This window comes from Thamnophis elegans, chromosome Z (assembly GCF_009769535.1).
Source record: "Thamnophis elegans isolate rThaEle1 chromosome Z, rThaEle1.pri, whole genome shotgun sequence".
In the NCBI taxonomy this organism is placed as follows: Eukaryota; Metazoa; Chordata; class Lepidosauria; order Squamata; family Colubridae; genus Thamnophis; species Thamnophis elegans.
Genome location: NC_045558.1, coordinates 132,310,514 through 132,327,496, shown reverse-complemented (window position 1 = coordinate 132,327,496; position 16,983 = coordinate 132,310,514). Strand labels below are relative to the sequence as shown.

At 42.2% G+C, this 16,983-nt stretch overlaps 1 pseudogene; it reads right to left on the bottom strand.

Annotated features, from left to right (window-relative positions):
- Nucleotides 1-2,563: 2,563 nt before the first annotated feature.
- Nucleotides 2,564-15,296, bottom strand: LOC116521842 (annotated as a pseudogene).
- Between the last annotated feature and the right edge of the window lie 1,687 nt (nucleotides 15,297-16,983).

Sequence of the window (16,983 nt, the reverse complement as noted above, 5' to 3'; positions counted from 1 at the left end):
TGGTGCTGGAGCAAACATGTTTGTGAGCAGAGGTCTTTTACTGCTTCCTCTTGGGGGCTGAGTGGGCTATTGCTCAGAGCTATATACATGAAATTTGTGGCCCTATATGTTCTCTAAATGAATCAATGAATCAACGAATCAATCAATCAATCAATTATCAATAAATCCATCCAGGGGTGAAATGCTTTGAAGTCTGCTACTGATTTGCTTTGTGCGTGCATGCACGCTGTGTGCGCTTGCACGCCAAACATGCGGTTCAAGTGCATGAGCACTGCAGGTGCTAAGAAGCCTTTTCTGAGTCTGCAAAGGTAAGTAGAACAACGAGGGAGGCGGAAACAGCTGTGCTGTGTGGATTAGATTCACTAAAAAAAACAGGATTTCCTGCTTTCTAGAGAATATAAATTGCACGGCACAGCTGATTGTTGCACAGCTGATCATCTGGACTTTTTTTTAACCTTCTCCCAAACCAAACCAGTAGTAAAAAATGCTAAAAAAAAAGGTACAGAAAAAGTTCTGACAATCAGCTGTGCCATGCAATTTCTAGCGAATATAAATAATGCGGTATACAGCTGAATGACACACAGCTGACTACCAGTTCACCCGAACCGGTAGCAATTTTTTTTACTACTGGCTTGGGAGAACCAACCCGAACCGGTAGCATTTCACCCCTGAATCAATCTCCCCCTCACATAGAAACACAAAAGAGGCTAAATTTAGGCTCCTAATCATTCACATATTGTGGTCGTAAATGGGGTTGCATTTACTATCAAATGTATGAGATGCCACCACTATGTATGAACTGCTGAAAGTGCCTTGTAAGAAAACGTTCAGAATAAGCTGGACTGACCCAAAATGGGGACAGGGAGAAGACTTCCTCAGAAACCTGTGGCTCCGAAAACCAAATTGTTTTTATTCACTGACCATAGGCCCAGTGGTGGGATTCAAATAATTTAACAACTGGTTATCTGCCCTAATGACCAGCTGGATAGGTGGGGCTCTGTGGTCATGTGATTGGTAGGTGTGGCCAACTCAATGTCACTCAGGTCGATGGGCACTTCGCCTTAGCTGTTACAATGTAATAAGGGTTAATGGAAAGGCAGTTTCTGTATCAGGGCAATAAAGATTAGGCTAGAAACAACACCAGAATGTTTCCTTCCTGCCTTCCTTATAGGATTAGTCCTGTAAAGTGGAAAACAAAAACCAAAGGAAATTTCTCCCAACAAGTGGCTCTCTGAACTGCTCAGAAAGTTAACAACCGGTTTTCCTGAATAGGTGCAAACTGGTTGAATCCCACCACTGCATAGGCCCAAAATAGTATGACTACTAGTAGGAAAAGATAAATCTTATTGTGCTCACTCAGAGGGGTTTCTTTAAAATGTCTATGGAGATTCTTAGTCATCCAGGCCATAGTTGTCTCAAAGTTGCTTTTTCAAAGGTAAGTGATCTGGTTTTGTTCAGTTTGCTTGAGGTAGAAGAAAATGTTTTGCTTCTCCTCCAAGAAGCTTCATCAATTCTGACTAGATAGTGGGGAGAAACAGTCCAGTTCCCTTTTGAAAAATCACCTCTGAAGTTTATTTCAAATATTCCAATGCCACCTATAATTTCTTCTCTATCACCTTATATAAGACCTGGTTTGCTTTTGATTATGTGTGATTTTGTTGCTTTAAAGGTAAAGGTTCCCCTCGCACATGTGTGCTAGCTGTTCCTGACTCTAGGGGTCGGTGCTCATCTCCATTTCAAAGACAAAGAGCCAACACTGTCCAAAGATGTCTCCATGGTCATGTGGCCAACATAACTAAATGCCAAAGGCAAATGGAATGCTGTTAGCTTCCCACCAAAGGTGGTTCCTATTTTTCTACTTGCATTTTTACATGCTTTTGAACTGCTGGGTTGGCAGAAGCCAGGATAAGTAGAGTTCACTCCATTACATGGCAGTAGGGATTTGAACCACTGAACTGCCGGCATTTTTTGATCAACAATCTCAGTGTCTTAGCCACTGAGCCACACCTGAGCCTAAATTTGGCTACCATACTATGCTATCTCCTCCTTTTCTAATTTACCTGACAAATCCATAAAAAGGCAAGGATTTCCTCTGGCTATACATGTTTTCATCTAGGCAAAGAAATACTTCTTTATGTATATTTAAAGCTTCATGGCATCAAGAATTGTCCTTTAAGATAATTGCTCAGTTGGTATGCATCTCCCAATTTAATTGGGAATGATGTAAAGTTTCATAATGACTGTATCATCAGCTTCACAGGCAAAAGTCAATTTATCAGTGGTTTTTAATTGGTCGGGAAATCAGTCAATAATCTTCAAAGAATCTTGAAGTTTGTTCTCTGTGTTCCATCCGATATCTATCCTGATATTAACCCAGTTGTTAAGTTAGTACTAATGAAAACCCAATGGAAAAGCTTAATTAAATCATTTGGAAAACTGCTTGCTTAAAAATTAATATACCCTATTCCTCCCAAAAAATATAATCCTCAAAGAATTCTGAGATGAAAGACAAATTCAGTCAAATTTATATGTACACACACAATTCCAAGTAGTATTTGCTTATTCAAATGTTCCTTTTTTATTTCTTATGTGTTAATTGCTCTCTAGTGTTGAGTTCAGGCTTCAGTATAATTATATAGATTTTGGGAGTGAAGATGCATCCCAATAAACCACCACCAGAAGACAAGATAGAGAAGATCTCCACGGCCACCATGTACTTCCCTTTGGTGCTCAGATATGTGGGGACAAAGCTCAACCAAACACTGCAGAAAACCAACATGCTGAAAGTAATGAACTTGGCTTCATTGAAAGTATCTGGTAGCTTCCTGGCCAGAAAGGCCACAGTGAAGCTGAGAAGAGCCAAGAGGCCCATGTAGCCCAAGACACAGTAAAACATGATGATGGAGCCTTCATTACATTCAACTATGATTTCTCCATGGAGCATCTCCATGTCTAAATCTGGAAATGGAGGAGACATACCCAGCCAACCAATACAAATACCTACTTGAATGAAGGAACAGAACCAGATAATAGAATAGGCCAACTTTTGCCCCACCCATTTGTGGAAAAGACTTCCTGGCTTTGATGCTAGGAATGCTACAACAACTGTGATGGTTTTGGCCAATATAGAAGAGATTGCAATAGAGAAGATAATGCCAAATGTTGTTTGTCGGAGGACACAGGTCACCTTATTGGGCTGTCCAATGAACATAAAGGAGCAGAGGAAACAGAGAAATAGAGAGACAAGTAGAAGGTAAGTGACATTACGATTGTTGGCTTTGACAATGGGAGTGTCCCGTTGCTTGATGAAGATTGCAAGCATAAGAACTGTGGAGAAGGAAAAGAGAAGCGAGAGACACACCAGAGTAATGCCCAGTGGCTCTTCAAAGGAGAGGAAATTCATTGTCTTTGGAATGCATTCATCGTGAGCTTGGTTTGGAAACTGATCCTCTTGGCAACTGTCACAATTCTCCATATCTGTAATGAGGAAAAGAGTTTCTGAACAGCACGTAATTCTTTCCAAGCTTCAGAATTGCTTTTCTGGATTTGTCACCTATGTGTTTTCTAAAACTTTTTGTAACTCTTGGGCCTTCGAGACTAGTTGATCAGAATATAGCAGAGTGGTGCAGTGGCCTAGAGGTGGAACAATTGCCTTCACAATCAGGAGACTGTGAGTTCAATCCTAGGTAGAGACAAATATTTTTCTCTCTGGGCATAATGAGAATATATCTGTTGAACAAAGCTCCTCATTGGCAACAAGAAGAGCATCCGGCCATTAAACGCTTTGCTAGCTCCATTCAGCTGCCCAGACTCCATCCCGCAAGGGATTATGGTGTCATTAAAGGATGATGATTAGTTCATCAGAATATACAGTAAAATACAAAGGAAAATAAAACCGAGGAAATAAAAGAGAAAAAATGAGTGTTGAGTAGAAGGCGGAAAAAATGCTGTGACTTCCATCTCTTTTTAGCACAGTAGAATAACATTACCGTTTCAATTTTTTATTCTTACACTGTAGCAGAGGTGGGTTCCTACCAGTTCACACCTATTCGGTAGAACTGGTTCGTCAAATCTACCGAACCGGTTAGAAGAGTTTCCACCAGTGGACCCGGAAAGCAGGCCACACCTACAGAAGAGATTCCACAATTTTTTGAAACCCACCACTGGTCTTTGGATATGATTATTCTACGCTATCAGGCTCATATTTATAAAACTCAGTGCCTCTGTGAAAGGCAAGGATGACTACTGCGTTTGTGGTGCAATCAGAACATTGCGTGTGTTGAAGTTGTTTTAACGCAAACCAAAGATGCCTTTTAAAAAACAAGTTTACATCATATTCTTATGCATGCCAGTGCTGTGTGTGAGGTAATTTAAGGTGGTTCTGACAAGTGTCGTCGGTATCTACATATCCGGTCACATGGGTGGCAAGCCACTCCCATCCGGTCACATAGCATGTCACATTTTCTAAGTGTCTGCCATCTTGTGAAAAGAAAGAAGGAGAAGCTTTAGATCTGGAAAACAAGCAGAAGCACTCGAGCAGGTGTATCAAACTTAATTTCATTGAGGGCTGCACAGTGGTAGGATACTACCGGTTTAACAACCGATTAGGTGATTGTGCACTTTGCGCGCATACACAGTTTTGAGGAAAACGTACTTTCCGCATTACTGCTGGGGAGGAAAACAGCTGAGGCATGGCAATCTGCTTTTCCACGTGACTCAGCTGAGTAGATATAGGTGAGTTAAGCACAGGGGTGAAGGGGTGGGCCCACATCATTGTCAGAGCGAACCAGTTTGCTCCCAGATGATGGTCGGGGCTACTGATTCACCCAAACTGGTCTGAACCGGTCTGAACTAGTCCGAACCGTTAGAATCCTACCCCTGGGGCAACATCAGGGCTGTGGTTGACCTTGGGGAGCCAGGTGGGCATGTTTGGGGTTGTCGTGGCGAGGTAGTTGCAGCTGACTGGGTGGTTGTGGCCAGGCTGCTCATGGCAAGCTAAACATTGCTCACATCAGGGGGGGCACCTGTGGTGGCATGGGTGGAGCTGGGGGGATCCATTGTCTCCAGGGTATGCTCTGAGAGCAGCGGCAGCCCCTTGCTGACTCCAGGGTCTAAGGCTAACCACATTCTGGCCCAGGTGGACACCACCAAATTTTAGTTCAGCGGCTGGTCAACCTGGGCCAGGGCTGAGGCGCCGGGGGCCAATTCTTCACTGTTTCCAGGACAACCTCATAGGCCAGATTTAACCACATCGTGGGTCGGATCTGGTCCACGGGCCTTGAGTTTTACATCCCTGTATTAGAGGATAGGAGAATAGAAAGTGTCCTATTTCATGACTGCTTGTTTCATGTAAGCTGCCCCATCATTTTAGTTATTCAACCTCAAGGATGGAGAGAGGATGGAGGACATCACTTTCCTCCCCCCCCTGACTTGACATTCATCAATAAAGCAAGCAAATAATATTGAAGAGATTCCTGTTAACTGGGATACAGGCTGGTTCCATTGGGATGCTAATAATCTTACCTATTTGTCTGGATATCATATTTTCAGGACATGGAGCACAAGAATAGCAGCAAAATTTCCGCCCTTCGATCTTGTGCTTTCTTTTTCCAGGAGGACAAGGCTCATTACATAAGGAGGGAGGAGGCAGCTGTCCCCAAATAAAGAAATAAGTCAGATATGAATGTTTTACCAATGTTGTTGTCCTACAGCCAACGAATAAGAACAAGACTGTTGATAGTCAATCCTGCCATGAAGCTGACTCAGTTTAACCTCAATAAATGTTGTCAGATCCAAGAATACAACTGAACTGTGTTTCATTTCCTATTAGTTTATTCAAAGTTTAATCAATGGAATACAGTCCAGATTTATATCCAGACCAGTGGTGGGATTCAAATAATTAAACAACTGGTTCTCTGCCCTAATGACCAGCTGAGTAGGCGGGACTTGGTGGTCATGTGTCTTGATGGTCATGACCAACTCAACATCACTTGCGTCGATGGGCGCTTTGCCTTAGCTGTTACAATGTCATAAGGATTGACAGGAGAGGCAGTTTCTAGAAGCAAGGTAGAAACAACACCAGAATGTTTCCTTCCTGCCTTCCTTATGGGATTAGCCCTGTGAAGTGGAAAAAAACAAAAGGAGATTTCTTCCATCAACTGGTTCTCCGAATTGCTTAGAAAGTTAACAACTGGTTCTCCCAAATAGGTGCGAACTGGCTGAATCCCACCATTGATCCAGACCTTGAATATTTCTGATATTCTTCCACATTCAAGTTATCATCTATGAAGTCCCACCTAAAGATCTGGTTAAATGACTCACTGCCGGTCTTCCATAGTATCTGCTCAGCTGGTTTGAGCTGGCAGTGTTGGCACACTCCTGGTTCCATTGATGTCAGAGTGTTTGCAGCATGACTACTATTTTAGTAGTAGAGACAACTCAGGAGCAAAATACAGGACACAGAGGATTGTCTTACAAACAGTGGTTTATGTACAAGGCTTCTATATACAAGGCATATAGGATACTCCCCCCCCTCTCTCTTTGGCATAGCTAGGCAAGCAATAAATCTTCGACAGTACACAGAGAACTACTACAGACGTGGGTTTCTCCCAGTTTGCACTGGTTCGCCAAATAGGTAGTAACTTGGCCTGCCATGCCACTGAACTGGTTCTCTCTGTGGCCCCATGGGTGCCACCATCTTGTTTTTTGCTTCTGTGAATGCACAGAAGCAATTTTTAGTACTGAGCATGTGCACATCAAATGTGTGTGTGCAGCACATCCCTGAGTGAACCAGCAGTAGCAGTAGCAGGAACCGGAACCCAACCCTGAACTATTATGAAGATAATACATGAAGAGAGAGATATACTAGGAGAGAAAGGTGCCCTCACATGGGCTCCCTTATATAGACAGCTTCTTAAAGCAACAGTACCTCTGCTGACTCATCCTCATTTCATCATCTTAACTTACAGCCTTACACTGGCTGGTCAGCTCTAATTTATTACCCTGAAAATTGATTAAACGTATTTATTGGGATCCTGGAGGTGCATGTTCCCTGTAACAACTCTTGCTCTCTGGAATAAGCCTTCTCCAAAATTCAAATGCCCCCTCCACATCCTTTTACTATTTCAAAGATCCCCGAAGATATACTGTTCACCCAAGCCTTTGGCAAAAATTCACTTCTTTCTTTTCCCTGTTTCTATTCAGGTCATTTCCTTCTCCATCTTTGCTTTTCTGTGTTGTATGTTTTTGTATGGTTTCTTCTTGATTTCAATTTGTAAACTGCCAAGGGAGACTACCAATTGAATGGCATATACATTTGAACCAATGGTGGCTTCCGGATCCTGCGTCCTCCACATGAAAGTTCGGAGCGTGTGCATGCGTCATACCTTCCAGTGACGCCTCTGCAAGCCTCCGCGATTCTCCAGCTGCTCAGTGGAGCGTCATGCAGGCACTGTACATGCCATGCACATGTGCGGAAGCACCAAAGGCTCTAAAAAACAGGTAAGGAGCTCGGGTGGGCCCTCCGGAGCCCTGGGTACTGTTTCAGTATGGTGCTTCGGTATGCCTGTACCGGGGCGTACCACCTGCAACCCACCACTGATTTGAACTATTATGGATGGGTGCACATTCATTGAGTACTTTAGACTGATTTTGGCACTTTTATCCACCTATTGAGTCTGTCTAAGGGTTAAGGAGATGTTATAATTTGGTGCTGTGTCCTCACAGTATGTCTACTGTTCCAAGTAAAGCTGCCTTTTGCAATGGACTGATGTTAATTTTTGTCAATGCCAACCAACAACCAGTTGCAAAAGACAGTTCTGCTTGGAACAGCTTACAACCTGCAGCAATACCATCAAACCACAAGGTCTCCCTACCCCAGGTCCTTGAGCAAGACTCGATAGGTGAATAACAAGGCCAAATCTGTATAAATATCTGGCTGATTGTATAAGGCACTAGAATTTGCTGGCAATGAATGGAAAGAATCCCAAACTTTGGGGGTTTGAATCAGTGGTGGGTTCCGGATCTTGTTTCAAGCGGTACACTGCAATGGCATCCGGTGTCCACCACATGCGTACTTATTGCCCATGATGCTCCAGCTGCTTGGCGGAGTGTTGCGTGGGCACCGTACACTCCGTGCGTGTTGTGCGAAACCTCCAATCGGCTCAAATACAGGTAAGGAGGGTGGGCAGGCAGGCAGGCCCTCCAGAGCACTGTACCAGAACGGTACCTGGTGCTCCCAGCAGGCACTGGTATGCCCATACCAGAGCATACTGGTCGTATCCCACCACTGGTTTGAATGGATCTGAGACTTTGAGGTTGCTAATTGTTTATTCCACAGAAAGAAGAGAAGACTTTTCCTCTGCCAGCATTAAATATATCATTGAAATTTGACCACATATAAATTCCATCTTCAGAATGAATGTTTAGACATCAATACTTCCTTCATTTGGGCAGGCCAACATCTGGGCATGTTACTGTGGTTGTACCATTCAGTGAGAGCAAATTTTTATGCAAAAGTTGGAAATTCTAAAGAAATAGAACGTCCATCATTAAACAATCCAATAATACATTTGTTTTTTTTTTATATCTTTGACAGAGAATGGTTGAAATGGAATTGGGGCCTATGCATTAATTGTTAGCAATGGGCCAAAAGAACATCTAGGCAAGAGAAAAGGAGCATATACGGAATTGTTTTTTTAAAGTCCATATTATGGTACCTGAGTGAATCCATGATGCCACTGGATTTTAGCTTGATGAATGAGGAATATTCTTCCTGGAGGAGCTTGCGGATCTATTTCTCCGACTGGGATGTTGACATAGGATTTGTTTGGGAAAGTAACCAAATTTACAATGTCAAATCCAGCATCTAGGGTTCCATCTTCATTGAACTGAATTTCATCTCCAGCACTATTGTTGAAGGACATTCTTTGCAGAAATGAGTGTAGCTTCCAGAAGGAACACCAAAAGTGTTTAGAGATAAAAACAACTAACAACTAACCGTGGATAATCTTTTCAAAGACAACTGAGAAATCTTACCTGCCAGGCATCTACAATCTTTGATCGCATTTGATTCATGTCCTTTTGTACATTCTGATGTGTCCTAATTGTGTGAGCAGCATGTAAGGCTTGAGCCAGAGCATAGACAGCATTGTAGATACTGTAACTATGGCTGAGGATGCTGGTTTCAAAGAAGGGGGCAGGAAGGTCCTCCAGTCTTTCTTCTCCAGTACACTCCCCATCTTCAGGAGCATCTTTATTTGGTATTGAGCAGCTAAAAGCCTGAGTCCAAAAATCTCCCCTAAAGCCATCCTGATTTGCCCCAGAAGGGTTGACAGCCTGTATAAATTGTTGGAAACCTGGAAGTTCTTTTTTAGTAATTGAGAAGGAAATTGCTCCATGAAAGCTTTGCATATCAAGCTCCCTTTGGAAAGTATGTAATGTGAAATCATTTTGTGCCATTGTGATCCACACTTTTCGCGCAGAATGTTTCTGTGAAGTATCAAGAGCCGTTGAAAGAAAAATTGGGGTCAGAAGTAGAGTGGAGGCCAGCCACATAAAGACTATATTTTCTCCATGTACAATAACTGCATTTGCTGTTTTCTCTGTGAACAAAGTATTGTGCCTTACACATCGTTCAACCAAGTCTAGTCCTTCATAAAAATGGAAATTTCGGTCAACCCTTTCTGTGAATTCGGAGCAGATTTCATTTTGAGAGAGCATGGGTTCCAGAGTTTGTATAAACTGTTCTCCATGTTTGTCATTTACAATGACAAGTCCTACCCATTTCCATCCAAAGTACAGGAGGAGCTGGACTAAACCCTTGTACTGGAGATCTTCATCAGGGGCCATGCGATAAAAAGGGGGGAAACGTGATTCATCAGTTGCTACCAATTGAAATGAACTATATGCAATCTAAAAAAAGAAAGAAAGGAAGAATGAACGAGAAGGGAAAAATAAAGTAAGTGAAAGTACAGTATCAAGGGATGTATTCTATTTCTGGCAATATAAATCACTTTCACTTTAAAAACATGGAAGTTTAATATTTTAATTTAACTTTATCCAAAAGGGAAAGACTGTTTTAATACTTCTCTCTCCCTCTCCCTCTCCCCCCTCTCCCCCCTCTCCCTCGGTGTGTGTGTCTGTCTCCCTCTGTCTCTGTCTCTGTCTCTCTTTCTGTGTGTGTGTCTCTCTGTCTCTCTATCTCTCCCATCTATCTATCTATCTATCTATCTATCTATCTATCTATCTATCTATCTATCTATCTATCTATCTATCTATCATCTATCTATCTACACACACACACACACACATACATACATACACACATTATATCTATATCTATATCTATATCTATATCTATATCTATATCTATATCTATATCTATATCTATATCTATATCTATATCTATATCTATATCTATATCTATATCTATATCTATATCTATATCTATATCTATATCTATATCTATATCTATATCTATATCTATATCTATATCTATATCTATATCTATATCTATATCTATATTTTTTTTTTGAGACATTTTATTAAGACTTATAGGCCGCCCTTCTCCCTGAGGGGACTCAGGGCGGCTTACAATCACAAAGGGAAGGGTGTGCAGTAACAAGAGACAAACAATAAGTGACCAAAAATAAAATAATAAACCACAACATGCATTCAACAATCAACACTCGGGCGGGTAAATTGGAACCTATCCCCAGGCCTGCTGGGAGAGCCAGGTCTTGAGGGCTGTGCGGAAGGTCTGGATAGTGGTGAGGGTACGAATCTCAACGGGGAGATCGTTCCACAGGGTCGGAGCTGCAGCAGAAAAGGCTCTCCTCCATGTAGTCGCCAGTCGACATTGACTGGCGGATGGAATCCGGAGGAGGCCCAACCTGTGCGATCTAATCGGTCGGAGGGAGGTAATCGGCAGAAGGCGGTCTCTCAAGTGGGGGGCATTTGCTCAGGTTCGCCTGATGCGCCAGTTGCGGCCCTACCTGAACCGGGAGGCTCTCACAACAGTCACTCGAGCCCTTGTGACCTCTAGGCTGGAATACTGCAACGTGCTCTACATGGGGCTGCCCTTGAAGAGCACCCGGAGACTTCAGCTAGTCCAGAATGCGGCCGCGCGAGTGATTGTGGGCGCACCACGGTTCGCCCACATAACACCGATCCTCCGTGAGCTGCGCTGGCTACCTGTTGATCTCCGGGTGCACTTCAAGGTCCTACTTACCACTCACAAAGCGCTCCATGGTAGTGGATCTGGCTATTTGAGAGACCGCCTTCTGCCAATTACCTCCCTGCGTCCCATCAGATCGCACAGGGTAGGCCTCCTCCGAATTCCATCCGCCAGTCAGTGCCGACTGGCGACTACTCGGAGGAGAGCCTTCTCAGTTGCAGCTCCGACGCTATGGAACAATCTCCCCGTGGAGATTCGCACCCTCACCACCGCCCAGGCCTTCCGCACAGCCCTCAAGAACTGGCTAGCCCGTCAGGCCTGGGGATGAAAAATCTTAGTTTGTCCCCTCCCGAATGATGAATGAATGTTGTGCTCTATTTTTAATATTATGTATTGTCTTATGTCTTTTGTCTTTGTACCCCCTTTCCCGTGTTTTGTAAGCCGCCCTGAGTCCCCTCAGGGAAAAGGGCGGCCTATAAATTATAATAAACATTCCAAACATTCCAAGTATCCAATATCTATATCTATATCTATATCTATATCTATATCTATATCTATATCTATATCTATATCTATATCTATATCTATATCTATATCTATATCTATATCTATATCTATATCTATATCTATATCTATATCCATATCCATATCCATATCCATATCCATATCCATATCTAAGTCAGTCAGTCAGTCAGTCAGTCAGTCAGTCAGTCAGTCAGTCAGTCAGTCTGTCTGTCTGTCTGTCTGTCTGTCTGTCTGTCTATATCTATCTATCTATCTATCTATCTATCTATCTATCTATCTATCTATCTATCTATCTATCTATCTTCATCATTATCTATCTATCTATCTATCTATCTATCTATCTATCTATCTATCTATCTATCTATCTATCTATCTATCTATCTATCTATCTATCTACCTACCTACCTACCTACCTACCTACCTACCTACCTATCTATCTAATTTTTCACAGCCCTTTTTATTGTAGCTAATCTAATCAAGATTTTTAATTCATCCTAGGTATCCATTTCTTCCATATGTCGTTCTCCACATTTTTAAATATTAAAACAATATGCTTGTGTACATTATGCTTAAAACATACATATTATACATATTGAAATCGCTGAGGCAGTTAATGGTAGCCAGAATAATAATGAATATTGAAAGAAATACTCTTTTACAACTTCTCAAAACAGCCATATATTGAAATGAATCTTAATTGAACTATATATCTTACATTGTGTTTTTTTCTAAATTATATTTTTTTACTGATAAACCATGAAATTGTTCCTTCATAGGAAAATCAAGAGCTGATAATCTGTATGTTAGTAGTAATCCCACAATTCCACCCCTCCTAATCTAAGAGCCAAGGTGGCGCAGTGGTTAAATGCAGCACTGCAGGCTACTGCTAGATCAGCAGGTCAGCGGTTCAAATCTCACCGGCTCAGGGTTGACTCAGCCTTCCATCCTTCCGAGGTGGGTAAAATGAGGACCCAGATTGTTGGGGGCAATATGCTGACTCTCTGTAAACCGCTTAGAGAGGCCTGAAAGGCCTATGAAGCGGTATATAAGTCTACTGCTATTGCTATTGCTATTGCTATGCATCCAACCTGTGGGATCTTGAAAAGCTGTAGAATCTCTGCCATGCGTATGGAAGTTTCAGGGCTCATCCCTCCAATGATTCCCATAACTTTCTTTTCAGTCCCACAAATATAGTTGGGGACAATTTTATGCAACTTAAAAAGCAGGTCCAGAGTGGTACGATAGGTCATTAGTGCATCGGAGTAGCTGTCATAGATGTGGAATCCAAGAGTGAAGTTGGGTAAGATGTGAGGATCCTTGTTGATGTCGTTTACAGCAAACACTAAAGCCAATACGTGTTGGTAGAACTTGGTTATCACACTGTAAATAAAGTGACTTGTTTCAAAATAGGATTTTGCCATATATTGTACTACTAGAACAGGATAGGACAGGAGAGGACAGAACAGAAAAAGCAGAGTGGGACTTGGAGGTCTTCTAGTCCAACATCCTGCTCAAACAGAAAAATATATCATTTCAGACAATCTCTTCTTAAAAACTTTCAGTGTTGAAGCACCCACAACTTCTGGAAACACTAACCAATTGTTCTAAATGTCAGGAAATTTCTCCTTAATTCTAGGTTGCTCCCCTTCTTGATCAATTTCTATCCTTTGTTTCTCGTCTTGCCTTCAGGAGCTTTGGAGAATACCTTGATCACTTTCTTCTTTCTGGCAGCTCCTTAGATATTAGAACCTTGCTTTCATGCCATCCCCAGTCTTTCTTTTTATTTAGAAGATATCTCATGAGGGGAAAAAAAGCATGACATGAAATATGTATTTCTAGAGGTATTTCACGAGAAGAACCCTCCACTCCTCTGCTCACAATAGAATCCCTTATGCTCGAAATGTTGGGCTTGGACAATCTGGAACTGCACCACCTGCGGTCGGACCTAAGCATAGTGCACAAAATTATCTGATACAAAGTCCTACCTGTCAATGACTACTTCAGCTTCAACCAAAATAATACACGGGCAAACATTTGATACAAACTCAAGGTAAACCGCTTACGCAGAAAATATGACTTCAGCAACAGAGTGGTCAACGCCTGGAATGCTCTACCTGACTCCGTTGTTACATCCTCAAACCTTCACAGCTTCAACCATAAACCGTCTACCATGGACCTCACCCATTCCTAAGAGGTCCGTATGTTGCAGCAGATTGAGGTTTGTAATCTACTTACGAAAGACCAGGACTCGATACCACGAAGGTGAGAGAAACAGGTTTATTTGATGTATCGAGTTCAGTGTGTTCACACACCAAAATCTGAACTGCCTGGGCTCTGCCCAGGATGCTACTTTTATGCTGTGTTCCACACTTTGCATTCTCAAGGTGTTTCCATACAGGAGACAAGCATGACATTTCGAAAAGGAAAATGTTACAGAGAAGTACATAGGAAAAATACAAAAAAGAGAAGTTCCTATAATGTCTTAAGCTGTCAGCAGTTTTTACCTCTGTTCTATCTCACCCACACCTGGCTTCCTGTGCCCCTCCTTTACAGGGTCTTGCCACACTGTTCAGCCCTATTTTTAATACTTATGAGGAAGTTGGAGAGAAAGTTCACTCCAGCTAAAAGTCAACTTTGGAACTCCAGGACACTAGAATGAAAAGCCAAGCTAATATGAATTTATAAGGTCCATTCTATTAAGACCACCTAACCTGGCCAGCCACTGGTGGGTTTACCTATGCACCCCTCCTGCATCACGTAAAGGGGGTGTGCACAAGCACGCCAGCGTGTCTAATATTCCTGTGCTATTGTCCCCACCTATTCGTCTCCATTTCCTGTGTTCATGTCCATGTTTATACTTATACCTGTTATCTCGTACATATTTGACAAACTAAATAAAATAAAATAAAATAAATAAACTGGGTAGAGGTTCCAATTCTCAATGCAGTATCTGATCAATTGCGTTTCGATTAAGTTAGAAAATAAGATGTTCAATTTACAAAACATTTCTATTTATCAAGCCTTTGTAAAAGGCTTGCCCTTCATACATGTATATTCTTTAGCACATCATATATAACTGTTTTAGATAGATGGACAGAAGAGAACAGGGTTAGATTAAAATCAGGCTTGAGAGATTTTAATATATTTCTTACAAGTAGATTTCTTGTTTAATCTATTGTCACCTTATTATAATAAATACCTCCTCACAATCCAATTGACTGCATTGAGTGTGGTAAAAAGTAAACATTTTGACCTTTGAAATGAGACCAAACATTGGGCAGAAGTAAACATTGAATCCTCCAGAAGAGGTGCCTCAAAGCTTTAGAAAGTTTACTGAGTAAGAAAAATTGAAATGTGTTGATTTTTCCATGAGATGGAAAGAACAGGATGAGATTAAAATCAGGTTTGAGAGAGTGATTTCTTACAAAGGGATGTTAACCGATTCCTCAGATGGATGTCTTTCAAAAATAATTTTGGGGAACATGTAGTGAACATGGGACATCAATCCACCCATGAGAAATTCACCTTCCTGGTACCACTCCTGTGGAATTCGAATGGCTTCATCTCCAGTGCACTTCAGAGGCTGTGCCTTCATGGCCAATTCTCGAAGCAACAATATGACAATAATTCCCAGCATTCCTTTTCTCCTGTGTTACTGTTGCCAGAAGCTTCAATTCAAACAGGATGCTATAGACAGCAGAATAACCGCTACTTACACTGAGATCTGTCTTGAAAATATATCATGCCTCAATAATTGATGTGGCCCCTTTTCTTAATCCCCACTTATGTCTGGATGCCTGGTTTTCAGTCTCTTTCTTCGCTACCCCGTTAAGGAGTACCGACCCGCCAAAATTGTTGCGCTGGTATTTTTCACAGGGGTGGGAGAATGGAGAATCTGTCTGCTTTGAAAACAATCAATAGTCTGATAAATATTAGCAGAGAATCCACTGTATATTTGTGCTATGAGCAGGAAATAAGTCAAATCCTGGGAACCAAATGCAGCACACCTGTTATCTTGTTGACCCTGTGACAGTTTGGGAACACTTCATCCAGGTTTGAGGAATGACCCTCAGTTGGGAGTGATATATGGAAGGTTTTTATCTATTCTCTATTTTTCCCCTGCTATTTCCTGGGAGGCATCTTGAGAGCCGCAGGAGGATTGACGTGATAATTTAATCATAGTCTTTATTATAACTGGAGAGCTGGTAATTCCTTCTAGCTGAAGATGGATAATGTTTGTGAACTGCCACAGGAAACATGTTCATTTACTTTTGGAGATTGAGGAAATGAGCTCTGTAATTTGACTCTGTGACCTATTGCCCAAAGTTATGTATATGAAATTTGTGGCCATATATATATATATATATGTTCTCTCAATCAATCAATCAATCAATCAATCAATCAATCAATCAATCTCCCTCTCTCACACACAAACAAACACACAAAGAGACTAATTTTAGGCTCCTAATCAGGGGTGGGCTCTACGGGTTTGTCCAAGTTTGGGATAACCCATAGCTAATGTTATGGCCATTTTGTAGACTCTCTAAATCCCATCGCTGGCTGGCCCTCCCCTCCCCTCCCCTCCCCTCCCCTCCCCTCCAGAAGTCTCCAGCAGCCCGTTTTGGGTGCAAGATAAGCGCAGGGCCCACATGGAGGCTCAGGGAGGGGGAAGAACAGGCCTCCCAGAAGTTCCAGAAGCCTGGAAATGGGCCCGTTTCTCGTCGGAGCCCAGCGGAGGAAGTTTTTGCTCTCCCAGAGACACAAGGAAAGCCTCCAGAGCCCGGGAAAGGCAAAACTGCACCCCAGCCGTGGTGCAGGAGGCTGACTAGGCCACACCCACAATGGCCATGCCCACCCAGCAACAGGGCAGAGAACCCATTGCTGAACTTTTTGGAGCACACCCTGCTCCTAATCTTTCACATATTGTGGTAGTAAGATGGCTGCATTCACTCCCAATATACAGGAAGCCTCCAATAGAGGGAAACTGCAGAAAGCACCCTGTAAACATTCAGAACAAGCTGGACTGTCCCACGATGTTGTCAGGGATAAGATTTAATCAGGAACCTGTGGCTCAGAAGACCAAATTGTTCCTTTCATTGCCCATATCCCAGCGATAGGATAACCAGCATGGTGATCCATTAGGAAGGGAAAATAATATTATGGTCACATGGATGGGGTTCTCTCAAATATTCCATTGTCACCTATAATTTCTTCTGTATCAGCTTTTTCCGTTGTATTGCTTTAATGAATGCAAAAGTATATAAACCCTAATTTGCTTTTTG